The sequence below is a fragment of the Triticum dicoccoides genome, chromosome 6B (assembly GCF_002162155.2).
Source record: "Triticum dicoccoides isolate Atlit2015 ecotype Zavitan chromosome 6B, WEW_v2.0, whole genome shotgun sequence".
In the NCBI taxonomy this organism is placed as follows: Eukaryota; Viridiplantae; Streptophyta; class Magnoliopsida; order Poales; family Poaceae; genus Triticum; species Triticum dicoccoides.
Genome location: NC_041391.1, coordinates 330,983,449 through 330,992,746, shown reverse-complemented (window position 1 = coordinate 330,992,746; position 9,298 = coordinate 330,983,449). Strand labels below are relative to the sequence as shown.

At 46.9% G+C, this 9,298-nt stretch overlaps 1 pseudogene; it reads right to left on the bottom strand.

Moving 5' to 3' along the window:
* Positions 1 to 6,882: 6,882 nt before the first annotated feature.
* On the bottom strand, positions 6,883 to 8,235 carry LOC119323512 (annotated as a pseudogene).
* Positions 8,236 to 9,298: the final 1,063 nt, after the last annotated feature.

Genomic DNA, 9,298 nt, shown 5'->3' with positions numbered 1-9,298 from the left:
GCTCCCCGGTAGGTTCTAGTCTCTCTTTATACTGCGACTGGAGCAAGGCGTAATGGGCTGTGTGGTATGTTGATCAAGGAGGTGCTGCATTGGCTGTAGCTGCAAGAGGTCTTGAGACAAAAATTATGCCATTATTGCTTCTTTCATTAAAAGCTTGAGTCGGTTCTATCTAACTAAGTTATTCAATAAAGTAGATCGAAATTTGTGATGCTTGTGAGTTTGGCAACTACTATATACGATATTTATAATAATACTTGATACTTGATTTATGACATCCTCTACCTAGACCCACACCTACTTTGAATTTAACTTAACGGAGCAGCGGATCCAATAAAAAGGGACTACATTCCAATCCGACTTACCAGAATAAATAGTTGTATGGCATTCGAACCCCACCTTCATGGTTGTATTATAATTAGCTGGAAATGTATGACCTAAGATTCCCAACAACCATTCGCTCAACAGAGCACTTAATGAGTATTCCAATAAATCCACTTAGGTCTACGTTGCCGCGATATTGTTCTATGGAAGCGGGTGGGCTGCTTTTTAGAAGTTCGGCCCAGTTTTTCAATAAAAAAATCAAAAAGTGGGGAGGGATTGACCTTTCTAACGCATATTCTGTCATACCGGCATGGCCCCACTGATTTGTTTTCCATCGGAGCATCAAGCAGCGCAACCTGGTTCTACTTGACTAAGCCCCGTGCTCGTCCAAGGAGGGAGTTTGCTTTACCCAACTCCCCTTTTTGATAATGAGACAAAAGCCTCCGACCTGACATTCATGAGTTTCGAATGAAGAATGAAGAGTGCCCCGCCCCTCTTTTTTCCCTAAATCTTGGATTTGGAAGTTGGTAAAGACCCACCCCTTGTTTGAGTCAGAATGAGTCCCCGAGACATTGGCTTCCGCCAACAGTGAACTATTAAGGATCGCATCCCACACATATTCTACATTATAGCCTGCAACTAATTCAGCTTCTGCTTCTGGGAGATCATACGGAGCTCGATTAGTTTCTGCTAGACGAGGAATAAGGAACATAACCAATACGGGGAACAAGGGAATACCGGACCAAATCTGCTTTTGCGCCACGACAATCTCACTCGAATTACAGGGACCTACACATATTATTACATTATAACGGGGTCCCCGGCCAGAACCACACGTGTAAGTTTCCCTGCATGTGGCTCGTCCATGCTTTTATCCGTGGCGCTGCCTGCGACTCTGCATGGGAGAAGAGGGCTGAACTGCAAAGTTTTGTGTTCAGAGCATTGCATTGTCTAAGGGAGTAGGTTGAGTAAGCTGCGCCTACCAAGCTAAGCTTTCATAGAAAAGGCGCCACTGCTTCCTTTTCGGCACACACCCTTTATTTAGATGTTGGGGCAAGGCAAGCCCAAGGAAAGTCTAGGGTTGCACTCCATCTCGGCCGGCATCCTACTCTTGAGAGGGTGTGATCCTTGAGCGAACTAGTCATGTGTTGTGTTGCCCCAGCGCAGGGGCATTTGGTGAGGAGCTACGGTCCGGTGGTTGACAAGCCACTGATCGGAGGCGTCTAGACTGGAGTGCTTTCATCAAATGATGCATGTGGACTGTGCCATTCCCATCCCATGTGGTGGCCCGATTTGGCCTGGCCTTGTCAGAAAGAGATTCTAAATCTCAAATATGCGCACCGAGAATAGATATCTATGTTAGCTAGCGGGGGCGGGCTTTCCCCTGGTTGTCCCGCTGCGTCCTCTGACAGTCCATCTCGTCTCAGTTTTCTTTGGCTATACTTGTAGCCAGCCATATTAGCTCCACATTTCACCCTTTTTGATTTCTGACGAAAGAGGCAGTCATCAGTCATCCCCTTTCCTATTTAGCTTTGCTTGCTACCTATTATGAGAATAGGGCTCGGTTCAAGCGGCCCGCCTTTCATCATCATCTATACCAGCTGCCACGCACGACCCCATAGGAATGATTTCATCGCCCTAAGAAGCAGAATGCACCATCACCTACAACCCTTTCCTCTGCTGGGGACTTTCATGAAATGAAAACGGGCGACATCATCATATGCTTGACATTAGTTGCCCTGGTGTATATCCCGGAGTACTCCTATGGCCGATCTGTCACCCATACATGAAGGCCTTGGCCCTGTCCTGTGTGGAGAATGTCTCCCTTACGGCATGGCTTAGTCTGTTATTTTATGGTTCTTGCCTCCCTCTCTGCTCCCTCCTTGGAGCTCGTCCATGCGTTGGGTGATCCCTTGCTCTCACGTTCGAGTGCTCGGTTCGGATAACTTCTGTTTCCGTGCCGGGATCAGCAGGAGGGGAATTTGAGGATCTTGGTCCTTTGCGAAATCAGTCCGCCAGCTTGCTCTTTTCGTGCATGACAGGTGCTTATTCTTTCGAATGGTGGTGTTGCCACTAACCTTTTTACCTGGGAATCAGTGGAATTCAAATCCCTTGGGGCCTTGCTCGACACAGTCCTTAGTATGATGTCGATCTCTTAGTCTCTTAGGATGGACCACTTTCTTAATGAGAAAGAGAGCTTAGCCTTACCCCTTAACAATTGTCTTTATTGGTTGACTGACCCCTTACCACACAGCAATCAAACTTCTGTGATTACCGCAACACCTATGCCGGCATGCATGCTTAGAGAAGTGGCTTTCTAAGAAATAGAAACTCTGACCTCGATACTGCCAATTGAGGAAGGATTGTTCCGGCAGGCACGAGTGGAGAGTTTGCCCCATCGACGAAGGCCACTATACGCGTTTTCTGAAGAGCAACATTATCCTTTCTTTTCCTCTGGCTACTAAGATGTTTCAGTTCCCTAGGTTGTCTCTTTCCTGCTCATGGATTCAGCAAGCAGTTCAAAAGGTTGACCTATTTGGGAATCTCCGGATCTATGCTTATTTTTGACTCCCCTAAGCATTTCGCCGCTTGCTACGCCCTTCCTCATCTCTGGGTGCCATCCTTTCTCCTGCATTTTCGTGCACATAAGCACAGCTCCAACCACTTTTCATGCTTAGAAAAATTTGTAATGAGGGTGCTGAATGTATATGAATCTGGCGCAAGATCTATGTCTGCCTTTTCTTTCAGCTGATCCTCTACCTAATGGTTCAGACCCTGGCAGACACCGGTGTGAGAACAGAGGCAAGTCAACCATACCAGCATTTCTAAAGATAGGCAACTCTTTATTTCGAAAGATAGGAATTGAAGATAAACAGATCCACATTCAAGTTGTAGGCTTGTGTCCTTTCATCTAGAATGGCTATTGCTTGGTCTTTAGTGATCAAACTCATTTCCTCAATAGAGTTCTTTGCCCGACAAAAGTGAATCTTGATATTTCTTCTAGATAGTTTGGGATCGAGCCAATCTCACAATTTGGATCTTGCTACTACCACTATAGCCATGAGTTACTATGGCTACCTAAACTGAAGGAGTTCCCATAAGAACTGTGAATGTCAACTTCACTGTAAGGGTAAAGCATGCTCGCTCCTTCGCTCGTACGAACAATCAGTCGTTGCTGGGAGCTCTATCCTCCTTGCACTTCTAAAAATAGGGTGAAAGAATCTCCCACGTTCAGTCTGTGGAGGCCGACCATCATAGTCATCTCTACACCAAGTTGGTCTTAAAGTCTACCCAGGCTAGCTTTTTCATTCTTCGATCAGGGGCGGGCTTCTTCCCTTATATACGATGACTTAGACAGATAAACTTCTTTGATCCATTCATTGAGAAAGTCTTCGAGGGTTGTTTACCTTTTGAATCAATAGTAGAGTAGGTTTGATCTTGCTTTCTCAACCTTACTCTGATGCTAGCCTTGTAGTAGACCCGGCTTTACTCAGCTAAAAAGAAGTGTGTGTGACCGTCGTATCTGCTCGCCCCCTTCTTCATTCATCCATTTAGGTAAGAATGGATCCAGGGAACCTGGCTCGAGAATAGCCCTGAAAAAACATAGTAAGAGAGTCCAATCTCTGAAATATAGTATTTGATCTCCTAAGTAGTAGTAGTAGTAGAAGGCTTAGTATCTGACTTGATCTAATAGAGTCAGAACACACAATAGATCTAGATTCCACACCTTGCTGTGGACTAAGGAGAGAGCAGCTCTTCGAAGTTGGGCGTTCTGTGTGATTATGGAGGAACTGTAGTACTCGCCCCAAAATGCAAGTCGGGATAGATACTTAAAGAAAGGGGGGCGGTGGGCCTTCAAAAAGGAGCGAGGAAGTGATGGGCAACCTTTTTCTATATGTTGCTCTTGAGCCGCCAAGTACCAGTCTCGCAACAGTACTGGCGTTCAAGGATCGGCCCTTCACTTGCGGATCGTTCGCGAGTCGAACTCACTCTCTTGCCACGCCTTTGATTCACGAACTCGAGTCGGACTCATTCACTGCTGACTTTTTTGAGGATCATTCGTTCTTCACTCTCTTGCTATTACCCGCAGGGAGTGCAGCAACCGATGGTGCATATTATCATATAGAAAGAAGCGAAGCATAGTGATTCATACTACCGGAAAAGTGTTGCTAACCGCTAGGCAATAGAGTTAACTTACGGGGTGGGGCGCAAGCAAGCGTAGCGAATCACATAGAGTTGCCCCTACCTGCCAGCGCCTAGATAGATAGGGCGGGCGAGTGCAGGGATGGATGTTTGAGCGGTTGAAAGAGTCGGTCTTGAAAACTGAAGTATTGATAGGAATACGTTCGAATCCCTCTCCATCCGCGAGGTCATAAGTTCTCTCTTGTCTTATCTATAGATAAGAATGAATCTCCTTGACTCAACTGATATGATGGATGGAATGGGTAGAAGGTTTAGGTTATTGTGTGTTGATTTAGTTAGGACCTTTCATTATCTTCCGCCCCGGGTGGATGACCTGTGCGAGCTAAGTCGAAGATCTCGGTGTCATCGTGAGTGGTTGATAAACAACGATTGTAGTTTGATTTAGGGAGTCCCAACCCTGTGAATCTTAACAGACAAAGGAAACGATAGAGACTTCCGATTATAGGGTGACGACCTTAATGAATCAAGCATTCAGGTGGCAGAGTTTTTAGCTACATAAGCGCTCAAATTCCTGAATACTTATTTCCCAATAGATATGATCAACCCCATGTACATTTATTAGGTTTTCATCTAAGGCTATCCTGGTCTGCAGGACCCAACACAAGTATTCATCCTTTCCAATCTCAAAAAGGTGTTGCCGAGTTCACTTTTGCAGGAGGGGAATTACAGAGTTCCCCTCTCGACATCTTGTTTGGTAAGCGGAATTTTGACCCAGGCACCCTAGTGTTGCCTGACCGTTCGGCCGGAGATGTCGGATGCAAGATCTTTAGCTACTTGTATCAATTTGGCGTAGTGTGCTTAGATACAATGGGCTGGCAGCCGAGGCTTGGCAGGATGGGGGACTTAATTAAGGTCAAGGGAGCAGAAAAGAGTTTGTTATTCGCTATTGGCTTAGTACGGCCTATACAGAATAGGGCCATGACGGTTTGAGCAAGGCCTTAAACTTCATATATCCCTTTTTTACTCAATTCAGAATACCGATAAAGTCAGATTGAATCATTTTGTCAACCTTTCCTTTGGATTTATTATCATAGGTAGTATTCATGATCGCCTTTGTGCGGTGAACGCTCGTATGTAGCTAACATCAGTTTTGTCCTTGCGTGGTTGAAGGAGATGCTGCTTCTGGATGGAATGCTTCCGGGGTGCGATGATCCTTCTATCAGGAATAGGATAATCGAGGGCACTGACTGACTGCATCAATTATCGCTCAGTGAGCTATTAATTGCCGCCAATAGCGCTTCGATTTCATGCAAGGCGGCTAATAAAAGCGCCAGGTAGACGCGCGGAGATGCATTTTGAGTACTGGTGGTACTGGACAAGCTCTAGGGGAATAATCTCTTTCTAATTTCTTTCCCACGACGACTAGGAACAGGCAAATCAAAAATTTCACTTCGAATTTTGGACCTCAACATCCTGCTGCTCATGGTGTTTCACGACCAGTATTGGAAATAAACAGAGAAATGGTGGAACATGCGGAACCATATATTGGATCACTCCAGTGCGGCATGAATCCGCTGACGCTGAGTAGGCTCCTATGCCGCTAGCACGGTGAAGGTTCCATAGCGCGTCATGAGAACCGGGCAAAGGGATGGTTGAGGAACTCAAGCGAACTTCCCTACCCAACTTTGGATAAAGATAGAAGGGAGAAGGTTTTCAAGGTGGCCTCGTTATCCACGCATCTGGTCAGAGGACCGACCTTCATTTTCACGAGCGTAGGCAGGTCCTGGAGTGCCCGTCAAGGGCGCTAGCGCATACCCCGGGGTGATCATCACCACCTGCACCTCACATCTCGGCAAAGTGGAACATGTAACCCGCATGCTGTCCAAGTCAACCACTAAATTTCTTGTAATTCATAGCGCCTAACAGAACATAGCAGCAAGGGACAACCCACCCATACAGATAGCCTGCAGGGAGGATGGCATTACCGGCAAAGACCGTCTGGCAAAAACACCGCAGGCGCGAAGCATGGTGGGCCTGCATCGAGGGAGCATAGGGAGGAAAGGGAGCCCTGACGGTGGAAGAGCCAGGGGAAGCCGGGTCATTTGACGGAAATGGAAGGTCCGAGCGGCTCATTCATTCTTGAAAAAAGAGGGGGGAGCGAGCCAATGTATCAAGGAATAGATACACTCAACGGTATTAAGACAACACTGCCTACACGCGAATTAGCTTCCAAGGTCGAGCAGTCTCAGTTTCGCTACTGGATTTGCGAATGAATGCTAGGCTGGGCCACCTCAAATGGCATTAGCCGCATGCGGGGAGACCTGCATGTACGTTTTTCAGGGGGATCCTGCCGGCCGGCGCCCACAGGACTGAGAAATTAATCGAGTATAAAACTTATCTTAAAGCTTTACCTTATTTTTATCGTTTAGAGGGTGATCGCGGAGTCACTAAATGAAGTCCTCCCTCCCTTTCTTTCGGAGTTGCTGACCCGCCGCGAGGCAGATATGACTAAGTGACATATTGAATATGGCGACGACTACTACATGTCGTAGAAGGAGATAAGAGGTGGAGCCAATGACCCACTAAGACTCATGTATCTACAACTACATTCCCGAGCAATAGTCAAATGGAGGCGTGAATGCAAGATGCCAGCAGAATGATCGACCAGACAGAGGCTAGGGCAGCTTTCTTCCCACTGCGTCCTTCCTTGTGCGTCGGAGATACAAAGTGAGTGCACCGAAAAAGAAGGGGAACTGAATCGATCTATTCCATGGCGAAGCATCCAAAGCATAATTGCACACTCACACGATCTTTGCCGAGAGATAGGAGCATTCGGTGCAACCAATGAACTACACTTGCTTCTTGATAGATGTGCGGGACAGAGGGCTCATGGTACCTGCTGCCTGCCCTTCCTCCGCTTTGATAACCGTGTGAACGGAGAGTGGGTAGAGCAAAAGGGAAGAAGGTACTCATTCGGAGTCGCACACTTGAGGAGTGAGGGAGATTGGAGAATGGGTCGAGTAAACTCCCTTAGGGCCCATTAAACCACACACGAGGAAATTTTCTTTTTTCCCTTTTTGATTTGAAGGATATGTTCTCAAAAAAGAAAGGCAGAGGTAAATACTTAAAAGAGGCGGCTCGGTAGGGATGGAATGGTCAATAGTCAAGTCAAGGATGACTTCTTTGTTGGCAAAACGATGGGGGAGAGAAAGCACGTCAGTGATTCTCTGAGCCGGTCTCCATTTCCAAGGCCTCCAGAAATAGGCCGAGATAGATGACAGCACCTTTTATCCTCTTGCTTACCGGGAAGGCACACTTCTCTTCTTCTTCTGGCCTGAACCTCCTGCCCGGCCCGGAAATAGAACCCAGCCCCATTTCTGATCCATTCATTTCTGCAAGTTGGCGGGATCCAGAGCTAAGCCCCCTCCTATTTGAAGTCGGGTGTGGCCTTGCCGTTTTTCTCTTCCTTCTGTTTGGCTCCACGAAGGCGCCGCCTAGACTAGGAGCCCCACTCATATTCAAAAGGCGCCAAGCTTTCAAGACAATGATAATAATTAGTCAACTTTTTCCAATATCATGGAATAGCATGTCCCAGGGCTAAGGTAACTCCAGTGGGAGAGCCGAGTTATGGGTGACCTTACTGCATGGTTCAGAGAGCTCTTGTGTATGTGATGCAAGTGAACGTGTACGAAAAAGCTGTCGTAAAGTTTTGTTGTTTGTTCCGTCGTTCACCCTGTCTATGTTTCTACGATGGCCCAAGAACACGCTCATTCTTCACCCGTAGAGAGACTTTTGAATTGTGAGGTACCATTACGAGCTCAATGTATAAGAGTGTTATTCTGTGAAATAACTCAAATTTCAAATCATTCACAAGCTTCAACTACTCATGCTATGGATGTGGGAGCATCACTCCGTTCATTTGGGCTTTTGAGGAGCGGGAGAAATAGTTGGAATTCTATGAAAGAGTCCCGGGAGCCAGGATGCATGCCCGTTTCATACAACCTGGTGGAGTGGCACAAGATCTGCCTCTTGGCTTATGTCGAGATATTGATTCCTCCACACAACAATTTGCTTCTCGCATCGACGAATTAGAAGAGATGTCAACTGGCAACTATATCTGGAAACAACAATTAGTGAATATTGGTACTGTCACTTCACCTCAAGCAAAGGATTGGGGATTCGGTGGTGTAATGTTAAGAGGTTGTGCGACATGGACATTGGTAGCAACATGGGGGGAAGTTCCCATTAGGCAACAACGGTTCTGCCTGACCCTACAAAAGCATGCATATGTTGTGAGTGAAGATTTTGTGTGAAGCCTTGGAGACGACGTACTCGGGGCAAGGGTGAGCTGAGGGGGGACAGCGTAAGTGAGCGAATGTGTGTAAGCCCAGTCAAAGATTCCTATTCTAGGCGGGGCGGGCCATCAAGCTTCGAATGGTGTTGGTCCTATGGACCATGAGCGGATTCACCTATGGCCTCTGGGCATGTCAGAAGCGCATGAGTTCACCGGGGTGGAGCACGGTCTGCCAAAATCGGCATAGGTTAGGTGCTATTGGTGGAACATGGTAAGCCCATCTTTCTCCATATGGAAGTGCTGCAGGCACATATAGATGTGGGTAGAGGAAGTCTCAAAAAGCGAAGGCCGAGCTATAGGTCACGTGACCTGCACTAAAAAGGTGGCTGACTGGGCTTTCTCCTGGATCAAAGCAGACCAGCTCGCCATATTCGTCGATCGAATCGGGCGCCTCGGAACGTTGAATGAAAGTGGTCTTTCTACAACCCTATTTATATGATTTTGAGGGCCCCTTTCCCCTATCCCTCCCTTATGTTTAGG